Genomic DNA, 14,579 nt, shown 5'->3' with positions numbered 1-14,579 from the left:
CATGTTGAACAACATTAGCTCTGATAATGAAATCAAAACTGTCAAAACTGTTGATACCCTTCCTGATACGAAATTCCAAGCAGCAGGAGAAAAACACCAAACTTAGTGTACAGCAATGGATCAAATGGCCAGTTTCTTATTTTTCCCTCATCAAGCCACATTAAGAAAACAGTGAGGCAAAGTCGGACACAATTTTTACCTCAGAACACCAAGGTCTTCTAATTTACCTGACCAAAAATTCTATTCTAGTGAATACATAGATCAATGTTTACCTAGATATAAATACTCATGATGTGAAAGTGACCTCAACCAGAAGCCATCAATAATTTTATACTTCCTACATTCTTATACCTTCAGTACACTGAATTTACTGCCAAATGATATCCATTCGCGTTTAGTCTGAACACTGCTTTAGATAGGAAAGTAGAAAAACACACTTTTCCAAACATCATCTATACAGCGATCGCAAGGAGTTAAAAACTCTGGACTTTGGCACCTTTGTGCAAATCGTGACCGAAACATTTGCATTTGGACATGTGGCAGCTTACGTGGGAATGACAATTGGCGCAGTGATGTAATGTGTTTTCAGTATCTGTAAGCACTCTAAAGCTCAAACACATGACACTACTGGTAGTTTGTATTAGATGTTAGGGTGGTCTTTCCATCCCCATGAAACATTTCAACGATTGTTCTGCTGACACAAATTATCAGGTTAGATCACTGAGAAACAGACTCAATCTTTTGCAAACACTTCCTGACTGTGATCAGGCTTCAAGTTACCAGAAACTGTGAAACAGCTTTGCTACATTCATGTTTATGAGCTACTTAATGTATAGAAACACACTTCTGTAGCTGGTGTAAATGAAAACTGCATTTGCTTTACACTCTCACTAATAAAGGTGTAAGAAACACCCTATCAGGAACAGAAACTAATCTTAAAGGCTGAAGGACACAGTGTGACCGTAATTTCACCCACTTTGATAAGACCAAACAGCTAGAAAAAGCAGAGCTCAGGCAACCTAACTGACAGCTAAATAATTCCAACCGGAAATCTGACAGAAAAACAGATCAGCAGCCTCAGATAAAGTGATCACAGTGCAAACCCTGAACAAGCTGCTCATCTGACCGTGTCAGTAGTCAGCTGAGCTCAAGGGAAGAGGCAAGCATCGGTGCTGAAGCAGCCTGGGCATGTTAAAAGAACTTGCATGAGATAAAACTGGCATCAGCAAGAGAGCGAGACAGAGTTAAAAGCAGACTGCAGCTCAGCTGTAAAACCACAAGAACACACCAGACAAAAAGCAAATTGTGTGGACTGAGACACAGAAAAGTCCCAAACCTCCGTGTTTTAAATAAGTTGGCTAGAAATTCAACTCACTCAAGTATTGACACAGGAAGTCAAATGTCAGAGTCCTCATTCGACCATGTTATATGGCAGCTGTTAAGCTGATAGGAGCGGTCATTGATGGATTGGGTTTTAGCGAAAGGATGGGAAATTAAGCTGGTGTGGAAGAACAGAGGGTGGGGTCCATTCTCACATTTCAGACCTTCAAGTGGCAGATATGGATGTCGACTCGTCTGACAAGGTAATTCTTCAACTACATGGTGCTCTCACACACCCACAACAGTACGTAGTATCAATAAACTGCAGCGAAAACTGGCCAATAGACATTACTATAGAAATATTGCAAAGTTGAGATATATTGGTGCATGTCTGACTAAAATATAGAGGGATCTATATATGCACTCTAGCCAACTGACAAATCTGAGACATGCCACTGGTGGCCTTGATTCCCAATCGTTAATGGCCTGCCACTTTCAAACTGGCCTGAGATCAACAGCTGAGCCCATTACAGTTTTATCATCCCCTCCATTTCTATCCAGCAGCCACTATTCGTGCAGTCCTTGCTGGATCCCAGGCAGCAATTAGACAAGCGGATGCTCACCAGGATGGAATCTTTAGGCACAGGGAGATGAGAGCGGACCCTGCTGCTAGGAAGTCAACAGAGGCCAAGTCCCACATGGACTTAAAGACCCCCCTTGGTGTTTTCTGGCGCTATTGACCCTCTCACTTGCGGTGCCAGAGTCGCTGAACGCCTCTTTAATGAGGAATGGGGAGGGCCAGCTGTTAAACCAACTCTGCCTCAGGTCAGGTGGGGTGGTAATGAATATGCAAGACGATCACGGTCACTAGGCAACAGGAAGCGCAACAGGATTGCAGAAAGCTTATCGGTAAGCTGTTTTAAAACAGAAGAGGCTGGAAAGTAAAGGAAGTGACCTCACAGCAGAAGTAGAGTTTGAAGTTATGCCTTATTCACTGACTAAGAATCAAGTGCTCTCCAGGCAGCTAGCCTCTGTCTTAGCTCTTTATGCTCCGCCTATTAAAGTGTGTTTAATGCGGTGCACCTTGAGTTGGACAAACTCGCTGGATGTCCCAACCAGGATTACACTTTCACGATCACCATTATCATCAGCATGAACGGCTTTTTCTCTATTACGATTTGTCCAGTAACCAAAATATGTAAAATGAGGTATTGCAATAAAGACACTTATAGGAGTCACACTACCCAGTGGCTCAGTCAGCTCATGCCAAAAATGACATATGATGCTCCCTAACCCCATAGCCATTAGTCATGTCCATAAAGACAGGACTTGTCCAGCTCCAAGTAAATAAAGATAAATGCACAGGCATACCATATTAAGTAATACATGGTAGGCCAAGCGTGACAAAGCTAACAAACACTGGATCAGGAAACACAACTGGCAGACAGAAAGATCAGATAATGACAAGTCTGCCACTTATTAGTACAAAATCAAATCTGGTTTAAAAAAGGGTTCCTTTATATTTCTCCTAAATAAGATGACTTTTCAGACAATAATTACTGGATGCACAGCCCAACACTTAGACAGCTCACAAATGACACGATCACACTTATTATTATGATGCGACAATAACACAGTATTATTCATATTACTACCAACACATGGCAAGGCAGTTTCGATGTCAGGCCATGAGAACATTTGCATATTTGCACCATGTGTGCAAATGTATACCAGGCAATCTAAAAGGTCCTGCTTTTATTTATGTTTTAGTCTCTAATGATTCTTTTGCTGTATTATAGCCAAAACATTTGTCAATTTACAAAAAGGTCATAATCTTAGACGATGAGTGGATAACCAATAGAGGCTAGAATCTTGATGCATGCCCGCCTGGGGTCACAGTTCACCACATCTCAGTCTGTCATCCTGTTATTCTAATTGCCTATAATTATACAGACAAATTATAGCCGTCATAGATGAATGAACTAGTTTAAAGCCAAAAAAAAAAAAAAACAATAACTGACGCATAAATGCAACTGAAGTACAAATACGCATGATTTTCCTGTTCTCTCACACAGACAAATATCAGAATGCTTATTTGTAGTGCATGCAATATAACTAGCAACATGCCACTGTGAAACAATGGGTCAGATTTTGAATGATTCACTGTGCTGCGATTGAGACAATGGTAATGACAAATGGCCATGAGTTGGGAGTGCGTGTGCCCAGCCCTTGTCACAGCAAACCTATGAATTCCCCAGACAGTAGGCAGGAAAATGTTCCTTTACGCAGATACTCTGGAGCCTGAATTCATCACCCACACCAAAAACATTTGGGGCCTCAAAACAATATGCCAAACATCTAAACAAAAAGAGTTTCAGTTCACTTTCAACTATTAAAAGTTATTTCAACTCGTTTATATCCCCAAATTAATGCATATACTTTTACATCAGTGAACAGCTAAAGCATAAAAACCTTTCATTTTAATCACTTCATTTGGATTATTTCAGCTTCATTTTAAAAGGTGACATCTCGCTTGTACAAAGCCTACACTTACCCACAATAGTGTGAATGTAATAGCTCAAGCTCAGCAGTTCTCCCACACAGTTTTAAAACTGCAAATAAAGAAACCCATGAGACAAGTAGCACAAGTCCAATATTCGACTCAAAACCTAAGCACTTTCTCGCCGATCGTTGTTCAGACTGAGCTGAGAAACTTTTGTACAATAGAGATTTAAATCCCAGTTCTGCTTCTCCGCCTTACTCGAGTGTAGCGTGATAAATATCCTCCTATGTACCAAAATATACATTCACTGAAGTGAACAGCAACCGTTTTGTTTTTCTTAAATCCGCTAGCTCTTGTGTCAGACTGGATAACTTGCTGGTGGAATTTAGTTTTCCTTTATATTTCCATTTTTTTCCCCCAGTAATTAATCCAAGAACAGCACAAAGATGAATACTATGGGACGGTCTTGAGGGTCTTCCATGAATGAGAACATGGGCGTTGGCCACACTATGGGGAGAGGAAGTCTGAATGACGGCATGCGCAAAACATTTTTTCCGAGCGTTTAACATTGTGGGGGACACACAGTATTAGCGCTGAAATGATCTGGCCTTAGAGTACCTTTTGACAAAAAAGAACAAGACAGAGAAAAGAACAAGGCAAAAGAGAAGAGACTAAGAAAGTAATCAATTCCAAGATATGTTCTACTTCTGGTTGAGAGGATTCTGCTCATCTGCATAACAGTCTCAGAAACACTACACAAACTCTTCATTTATTAACCAGAGACTCGAGAAATGATTAGTACTCAGCTAGACTGTTATAATGAAGTTTAGCTGGCTCGACATGTAAAACAGGCAGCATGGTCCTCTAGGTGGCCGCTATACACTTACATTTACATATTCCCGTGCTGTACACAGCACAGGTGGCTCGCTCGAATGGTCTTGAATATGCATGCAAGAAATTTTACTTTCAGAAGGCTGTCTACTAAACACCATGGTAGAAAATATGCTAAAAGACGTTTCGATGTGCTTAATACTTAATTATGTAGCTTTGATGAAACACTAAATATAAGTAGAATGCAAAGAGGAAACAAAAGCACACGTTTTAATGCAAGAGTGAAAATTGCTGATGAAACAAAACTGCGGATTTATCAGTCTAATGTTTGATAAAGACGAGCTGCACCTCGCTAAATGTTCAGGCGCCGCTTAGTTATAAACAGCCTGAGGCTGAAAGAGCGTTCACAATGCCAAGCTGTAATGCTGGCAACATTAAACAGTTGAATTAACTTTATTTATCGCTTAAAAATCTGCTAGATGATTACATTCAAATGTTTTAAACCACTGAGTGGGGAAATGCCTCTCATCCTTCTCTCCTTCTTCTTCTTGTCAAAAATAAATAAATACAAATAAAATATTTAACTTACTTCAGAGAGATAGTCCACTTAATTCCATACGGAGAACAATTGCACAATTACCATACTTTTACATTATAATAACTTACGGAAAAACTTATGGAAATACCATAATGGCAAAAAAAAAAAAAGAGATGGAAAAGAAATTCAAAGTCAAATGATGGCGGTTTGCTAATGGAGGCATACCAAAGCAGTGACAGGGGATACAGGGGTCAGAGTTCATTTAAGGTCTTTTGCCTTTCAATTTGTGATGGCCTCCTGAATGCCAAAAACTCCAGCAAAAAAAAAAAATCAATCCACTCTGAGCAAAAACCTGACTAGTAATGTAGTTCTAGTAAGTATACAAGCAATAGATACGAGCTCCTTTTAAATAAAGAACTGAATGAGTTGACCCTCAAGTGGTGTAACACTGAGGTTTATTAAGAGGCGTATCCCACATTCATTATTTATTTATTACAGTCTTATGTCTTTTTTTTTTTCAATCCTGGGTTTCTGGCTTTCGTTGTTGTTAAAAGACTGAAATGATGAATATCACATTCATTTTAACGCCTTAGAACTTACATTAAGCGCCACAAAAAAAGCTTAAATGTTACTTATATTTCATCATGTTTCAATGACATCCTGAAATGTTGCCTTCGTTTTCACAGTGACACGCTTGATTTAGTGTGACGTGAGGAATATGCGTGTGTGCGCGTAATAGGGTAGAAAATAAACAAGAAAGATTGCTGATGGCTCATATTTCAGTGGCGGCTTGGGGCCACACGCGTGTCCCGACATGCAGATGGAGAAACATCCTCCTGCGCAAATCACAGCCTGCAGAAAAAGGTTTAGGATCTCTCGCCGCGCCCGATTTGAGACGCGTTAAAACAGATACCTACGGACTTGTTTGGGCAATAGAGGAGCGCAGGGCAGACAGAGAGGAAAAGAAAAAAAAAACCCTCTGAACTCGGTTTTTAATTTTGGTGACAAAACAGTTTTGCGTCCGTGCCTTTGTAGCCTCCAGAAATCAGCTGTGTAGGATTAATAGAAAAGGACAGTGAAATGATCACATCAACCCACACTGGGTTTCAAACATGAGGCGTGCGGTTTTTTGCAATGGGGGGTTGTGTTTGAATTCACCTACAGGCTTGACAAAGCACAGATTTCCCTCAACAGGAACTTGCGCAATCAAACTCCCAGCTCCAACTTCAAAACTTCAAGCCCTCAAAAAAAGGCGGGGTGACCAGATGTAAAAACTAGCCAACACACACACACACACACACACACACACACGTCTCTTTAACAGAATACGTCACCTCAGTCTTCTAACAACCAGGTGCAGGAAGACAATAGAAGGTTGCGGTCAGGGACAAGATAATGCGCACAACAAACCGTGTGTGTTCACAGAAGCATGAACAGTAGAGAGAACGGTGGGGCTGGGCTGCAAAGCTTATTTTCAATAATCTATTGTTGAATGTCTTTCGGCTGTGTATTTCTATATTCCACAGGTGAGGAAAATGCAGTAGAATAATGACGAGAGGAAGTGGTAAATCCAGGAACAACTGTGTAAATCAAATCGACATTTTGGACCAAAATGAAATATTAATGAGTACAAGTTTAGAAAAAGGATGTAGAGATAAAACTCCACCCTCCAGAGTGCTGAATAATACAGGTTGCCTGAAAACAAAAAAACAGCAGAGTAAAACTTATGCTAGTTACATGCATTGAGACGGATGAAAGAGAAACAAAAGTAAGATCACGCATCATACCAAAAAGTTTACACATTCTGTCCACATGTAAAAGGTATTTTGAGTTTAGCTAGCATCTTTATTTTCTCTTCATCTATTTATAGCAGGTTATAGCGATAGTGTGTAGCAGGTTTGCACTGAAATTGTTCTGCTCAGGATCATCAGTGTTTCCACTTACAACGGATGCAAGCTAATTGAGCCACCTAATAAAAAAAAAAAAGGATAATAAAAATTGTCATCCCCGTGCGTGTAGCGCAGCAGGTTTCCACACAGTAAGGTGCATAACAAATTATATTCAAACACAATAAGGATTAGGATGTATTTTCCCTTGGCTGTTGAATCTGCCTATCCTCAGGGCAACTAGGATTTAAAAGAAAGTCTAATACACCACACAGGAAACCTGTTTCTCCACCACAGGATCAGGACTTTGAGCGATGCTAAATCTACAAACTCAAATAAAATGCTGTATTTTTATAAAACATATTTAAAACTAACAAGATTAGTAAAGATACTTGTTCATTATCAATAATGTAAGAGAATAAACATTTTGAAATAAATTTGCACTCAAGATAATTTAAATAATATTCAAAATATCATTTTGAGTTTGAAAAGTCGTTACTCACGTTTAGGTTCACTTTGATGTACTTTTTCCATTTAATTGTAAACTAAAAAAGCCAATGTTTTTCCTCCTTCAATGTTACAAAAAAAAAAAAGATATATATATTTGTTTTTTTACATGAAAGTCAACAAACTGCATGTCCTTCTGACACAAGAAGCAGCAGTGTGTTCCTCTTACATGGACACAGGAAGCTTGTTCTAGTCAAGATTAAGGCTTGAGGCACTCCCTCTAACTCGGGCCACCCTGCAGAAACGGAAACCACACAGCCTTAGCTAATAATCATCAGCTAGCACCTTCTCTGAGATGTCAGTACCATGCGAGCAGTTGACATCTCTGTAACACAGCTGGGAGCTGATGATGAGTTTGCGTATGCGCCTTTACACTCTATAGGCCCATAGGAAACCACAAACACAACTCATCTATCAACAGGCAGCTCCCTGGTCTCAAAACTATGCTGATGGGAGGAAAAATGTAAAAAGATTAGCTATATCAAAACTGTACAGAAAACACAGAATGGACTCTGAACGGCACAGTGTGTTTGTGTGGCTTATCTTGCTGTGCGCTAGCAGCGTGCTGAAACAAAACAAAAATGGGTGTTTTCACATGTGGTTTAAATACTCAATTTAGTGAAGGGCGTAATCATCACAATTTTGCGAACGGCGCTCAAAATTTTCTTCTGTATTGTGCTACGTACAAATGACTTGGTTTACATGTAGGGCTTCACTAACTGTGCAGCTAACTGTACTAGCCACAAATGCTCTCCAACCAACTCTGCTACTTCCTTTCAAGCTGGTTAGATTTCTTTATAATGTCTCTCAACTCATTTATTAAGCAATCATATATAAGAAAGAAGACAAAACCACAGTTCTATACTTTTCTTCCATTTGTTTGACTCAGGAAGTACTTAAGACCTAATTGCCAATAGGAAATAATGATGTGAGAGCATAAATTTAATTGCTTTAATCCAGACTACATACAATTAGCCTGTGTAAGTATCCGAGTCCACAATAAAAGCCAATATTCAGTTGAAAATGTCACAATGGCCACCAAAATGGAGAAAGAGCAATTTCTAGGTGTGGTTTGTGCCAATTCAACTAGTAATTCACCAGCCCAGTCATTCTGGTCTCACACTAACTCTTCCTCCTTTTATAGGGTGCCATTTCTTTTAAACAGCTAGTCTTCATATTGTTATCTCTATATATAAAACATTGCACAATGTCAGGCCAATTATACGATAAATCAATGTTCATATCAACAAATCTACTGTGTAAATTTACCATCAGAAGCTCTTGTTAGATTTGTTTCTGAACTAGATTTTCACAAGTAGAACATTTCTCTTGTAAATGTTCCTGGGAACAAATAGCATGTTCAGCCAAATATATCACAGTGCAAGTGCAAGTGAAACTTGTTTACAAATGAAAGCATGAAAACACCCTGAGATGACAAAGCTGTCTCCTTCCTCTGTTGTATGGTAAAAGCAGGAGAGCCGAGCATCCCAGTTTATTTTTCAATCGAGTATGCAGGGGAAATCTCTCCGGCCTTACCTTACTTACGAGAAGCCTCTGGCTCTCAGCCAGGCCAAATAACAGACTGACCTGAAGAGTGTGAACTGAAGGTGGAGGCAGGCAGATAGCAGGAGAGAAGGGAAAAAAAGAGAGGGATGCATGGATGAATTAAACAAAGAGAGAAAAAAGATGGAGAATTAAAGAAGCCAGCAGTGTGTCGGTGTACTTTGTTCTGTCTTGTTGTATCCTGCTGACACCTGTCTGTGTGTGTGTGTGTGTGTGTGTGTGTGTGTGTGTGTGTGTGTGTGTGTGTATGCGCGTGCGTGCTTTTTGTGACAGCATGCCAAACATAGCAGAGCATGTACACACAAATCTCCAAGATGACGTCATCAGAGGGAGCGTGACAACACACGAGTCAGACAGGGTGCCTCTCTCTCTCAAAAGATAATCCTGCTTCAGATCCGAGTCAAAGCGCGCGCGCACACACACACACACACACACACACACACACACACCTCGGAAACTCAAATCCACCCAGACAAGAGATCCGTAATCGATAGCCATACAGTACACTGCAGCTCTGTGAAAAGCAAGACACCACGATAAGGACAGTGGAGTACAAATGTTTCGAAGAGGTGAAAGAGCCAAGACTCGTGAGTGAGTGAGTGAGTGAGTGAGTAAGTGAGTGAGAATGAGAATTAGTTTCTTTATTAGACGCCAAAAGTAATGAAAGGGTATCAGACTCATTATGCAGTGTGTTACATAGACTAGTTTTTTACATCAAAACACACGATTAGAAGAGTTTTATTTTCCTAGCATTTCATTTGTCTTTTAAAAAAGTATTTATTATATATATTTATTAAATGTATATTGATTAAACATTGCATTATTCCCCCAATTACTCAGATGAGAAACATAAGTTTGCGCAGAAATAGATCCTCAAGCTAAAGGCCTTAATAAGCAGTTCATGCTGAACTCTCTCAGATCACACACACACACACACACACACACACACACACACACACACACACACAGGGTCAAGCTAAATTCAAAGTGTATACTTCTGAGAATAGTGATATAACACTCAAAGCACATTGTATATCTTGGGAGGGAAGCCTGCAGTGATCTGGTCTGATTAAATGGGGGATTTGAGGACCTCATCTTGGCAGTGACATTCTAAATTGGCATTTACACACACACACACACACACACACACACACACACACACACACACACACACACACACACACACACCCTGATTGCGTTAGCCTTCTGCAGAGAAAGATAATGAAAAGATTCTGTTTAAAGCTATTAGAGAAGACTGAGGATTAAAACTCTGCTTAATGGGTGGCCAAATTGAAACTTTAAAAGAGTGGTCATGATGGATCTTCCGGTGCATGGTCACACATTGACCCTTCTGAAATAATTAAGGAGTAATGTACATGTGTGAGAGCATTGCTGAAATCTCACTGAGTGGCACAAAACAAAAATCCTGCATTCTGATTTCAGATAATGATGGACATATCTATAACTTGGACTTATTGAAGAAAAATTACCCCCGAGATAAGATGGATTAGTGATGGATGGATGAATATTGCTGCCGCCAATAACAGGGGAAACTAGCCAATTGTGGCAAAGTGAGTTCAGGAATGTGGAAGAAAGCAGTCAGCTCTTCCCTGACTGTCCATCTGAACAGTGACACAGGATTAGATTGAAAAGGATGTGTGTGTGGCATCTTGGGTCTAAGAGGATGCACACAAATCACTAACTCTCTTACACAATTTGGTATCTGCTGTGCAAACAGGAAGAACCTAGATAAAAGGTGGGACAACTGGCAAATAAATAAATTAAGAGGGTGGGGAAAAAACATCCATCTTAACTCCCAAGCTATATTCCTTACTCTTGGCATACTTCAAGTTTAACACCTATTATTTAGTTTTGTTTTTATATAAAAGAGGGGAAAATATAAAATTCCATACTTTCCTCCATGGCCCTTATAAATACTCAGGAAGCAGAAAATGTATATAAAATAAAGTCAGACATGGTGAGCATAAGGCAAACACTATCAGGACTCCCTAATGGCCCAATTTGGATGTTGAGAGTTAACTAAAGACAGGTGTATGACTTCATACTGCTTTATACACTAAAACTAAAAGCCTGGGCAGGGGTATGGCCCTGATACAACTATTAGAACTACAACAATGCACTGATGTTTGGCGAATTTTGCTGAATCTAATTATCTGGGATGTGCTTTTGAGAAGCCAAAAGATTTAAAACACGAATAAATAGCAATGTTGAAGCTAATGGTTCCAATGCAAAGCATATGTGGTTATTTACTTTGGAAACGGCACAACCATTAAAACAGCACACTCAGCATCTGGAATACTTCGAAAGTCAGACTTGACTCAAGACTGAACAATGCCAACATTTAAAGGTTGGAGTACAAAGAAAAAGGTTCAGTGAAGTACCAAGAAATAGACGAAAACACACCAACACAGTACGCTCAGGAAGCTTCATCGGCAGTAGCCTGGTAAAGCCATAACAAGGGAAAGTTTAACTTAGGTTAAACTTAAAAAGGCAAATGTTTGCACTTTACAGGGACGACGAAAGTGTGTTGCATTTGTAATTGAACAGAATACATCGGTTTGCATTCGAATAAATCAGCAACAACAAACAATGGATATAGAACATAAACCTGATAAATGTCAGCAGATATATGAAAGCAGATATAGAAATAGAATGTGTCTGATTCAAGAGCAGGTTTTATCTCCCTGAAGACCACTGGAATGATTAGCTCATTGCTTGGACGAGCTTCTCGTAAAGCTCTGATCTCTCCCAAGTGATGTAGCTGTGGGAGTCTCTACACGTCACTATGAGAAAGACTAAGCGGGGTATTTCGACAGGCCAGGTGACGTTTGAGTTAAACCATAAGTGCATAGTGTAATGTAAGTAGACATGCTAATCCCTGCAATGGATTGTGTGCCAGTAACGCTGGTCCAACTCCCACAAGCCTGAAGTGAAAGGAAAACATCCTGAAACCCATCAAATAAATAATTTGCTAATAGGCTAATTGGTGCTGTGAAAATACAGCAGGACTCAAAGTTGACTGAGCAGATTGGCAAAAAGCATTGCGCTCATTAGGGAAAAAAATAATGTGTATTTCCACTGCCAGCACAACAAGCAATCAGCTGAACAGCATTGTGGGAATTGTAGGAAATTAAAACTGACCAACATGCTCATGAAATAACGTTAAAACCGAAAAAGTCCAAACAGAATCCAAACAATATCATTCTGTACCACTGATTATAAAAGTGTTATGCAAGTTGCTGGATGAAAAGGCCTAGAGAGCATCTTAAAAGGAAAGATTTCACCCTGTCATCCAGGGATTATGAGTTCAGATCCAGACAATGCCACAGCCATCTGTGAGAGTGTCCAAGAGAGCAAAATTGGCCCTGTTCTCAGAGTGGGAAGAAGATGATACAGAGAAAACATGCAACCACAAGGCAACATAAAATCTATGAACTTTCCAAGCGCCTCTGAGGGCACAAGAATATTCTGTTTCCCAGGCTCTTATATTGCAATCCTGTTTAACACCCATATGGAGCATCTTCCTAAGTTTATGTATTAGACAGCAACTGAGCAACAGGCCCATTGGAAAGCGACTTAAGAGAAGCTGTAATCCTGTGGAATCGAAAGCATTCATATTCTAGCTTACATATCCCTGAGGTCACACTGAATACCACTCTAGCAGAATGGAAACACAGCAACAGCAATTACACAAAGGCCACAATAAAGCCAACCAGCCAAAGCACACACTCTGTGCCACAATGGTATGGCTCAGTAAAAAGGATTTGAAGCTTGGAGGGATATTTTTAGAACTCTTGTTCAAATGGCACAATTGTCTCAAATGGCATGAAAAGGCAACATATTTTCATAAACTAAATACTATGACAGTCTCTGGATTTTCCACAATATAATTTACTACACTTCCACTGCACAGTATGCAAGTCCCGAGGGTCTTCAATCACCCCCACCATCTGCTCTCTGACCCCAGCATAGCCCCTCATTCCACACACACTTACTCTAAACATTTATACCTTTAGCAGAGAATCTACCCAAGTTTCATGTAAAAGGTTTTAACTGTGGGTTCCTATAGACAGTTAAACATGTTGAAGTCTGGCCAGATATAAAGCATGAACCAAGTATTACAGTGTGTTTATTTTTCGCTGGATGGTAGAGGTCTTGCCACAGAACCATAAATACCACAGGCTTTGGTTAATCTGTCAGAAAAACATTCTAGCAGAAAAATCTACATTAAAAGTGCACGACTTGGCTAGACAATCACAAGAAACCATTGTAGAGCTGGTGACTGGTTTTGTAAGACCTTCCCATTTCCATACAACAGTGCAGTGAGTAAGAAGGAGTCATTCAAATTCCTCCAAGTGTCTAGAGATATGAAAAAAAATTTAACAAGCAATTAACAAAAAGTTTGTCAGCAAATATTTTTTTCTACAGACACTGTGACCACAATCTCTCAACCAGTTTCATAGATAGCCATCAATAACCACATGGTTCAGCTAAGCATGCTGGCTTAAGCACGAAGACCAGACTGCAAGACGTCGTGAGCACAACAGGAGAGTTCACTGGTCAGCAGAAGTTTGACGTGCTGGTGGGAAATGATCACTATGAATTCGACACACCTACATTTTCCCTAGGTAAGTTTCCAACATAACCAATACCACAGGCAATCGAAACCTCTTACTGACAGTCAACACTTTTCATTAAGCAAATTATGACCAAAAAAAGGCCTTAGAAGAGCCAAACTTTTCTTACAATGTAGTGTTGCATATTGTTTTTGCATTCACCGAGCAGCGAATTCTGTTGATCATACTACAGCTACCAACTGGGGAGGTTGAGGGTTGAACACATGCTTCCTGGGTTAAGGTGATGACTGGCCTAAATCATTACATTTTCACTGGAAAGTCAGTATGAACCTGAAACAAGCGATAGCTACCAAATTAGGAAATTCTGCTCTCTATATCCTGAGGCTGTTTGATTAAAATCTCCTACATGAAACAAACTCATTGAATGGCAACTGTGTTTGTGGAAGGACTGCACTGAATAATAAATAAGAGGAACTACTCACCATATGAACAAAAGAAGAAGAAAAAAAAAAGAAGTGGTGAATAGCAAGGCAACTCATCATAATGATTGTGGCCATTTTACCAATTTTTTAGGTAAACAACAAATAAGTGGTGAATGTCAAATTCAAAAATCAAATACAGCCAAAGCAGGATTTATGGCGGTTTTTTTACACTCAGGTGTAGATGAACGCATGTAATCATGCCAAGATAACACGTGCCAAGGCCATTACATCAAAGGTAAGAGTCACAATGACATGTCTATCACCTATCAGAACGTGTTTTTCACTCTTCATGCGATCTCCGAGTGGTTATATTCTGTGGATGTCACAAAACATTTGTATGCTTGGAAGTTC

General features: G+C 39.7%; 1 protein-coding gene across 3 annotated transcripts in view; it reads right to left on the bottom strand.

Annotated features, from left to right (window-relative positions):
* The window catches only part of rap1b (RAP1B, member of RAS oncogene family), a 42,819-nt gene that overhangs the window by 22,321 nt on the left and 5,919 nt on the right, over positions 1–14,579 (bottom strand). The window contains exon 1 of one of the 3 annotated variants that reach the window (XM_046872580.1): positions 7,582–7,723. The exons of the other annotated variants lie outside the window; for them this stretch is intronic. The gene's annotated coding sequence lies outside the window, so the exon portion shown is untranslated. Of the gene's footprint in view, positions 1–7,581; positions 7,724–14,579 lie in introns of those variants that run through there. 3 annotated transcript variants of the gene reach the window in all.

The sequence above is a fragment of the Silurus meridionalis genome, chromosome 18 (assembly GCF_014805685.1).
Source record: "Silurus meridionalis isolate SWU-2019-XX chromosome 18, ASM1480568v1, whole genome shotgun sequence".
Taxonomy (NCBI): domain Eukaryota; kingdom Metazoa; phylum Chordata; class Actinopteri; order Siluriformes; family Siluridae; genus Silurus; species Silurus meridionalis.
This window is presented reverse-complemented; position numbering and strand designations above follow the sequence as displayed.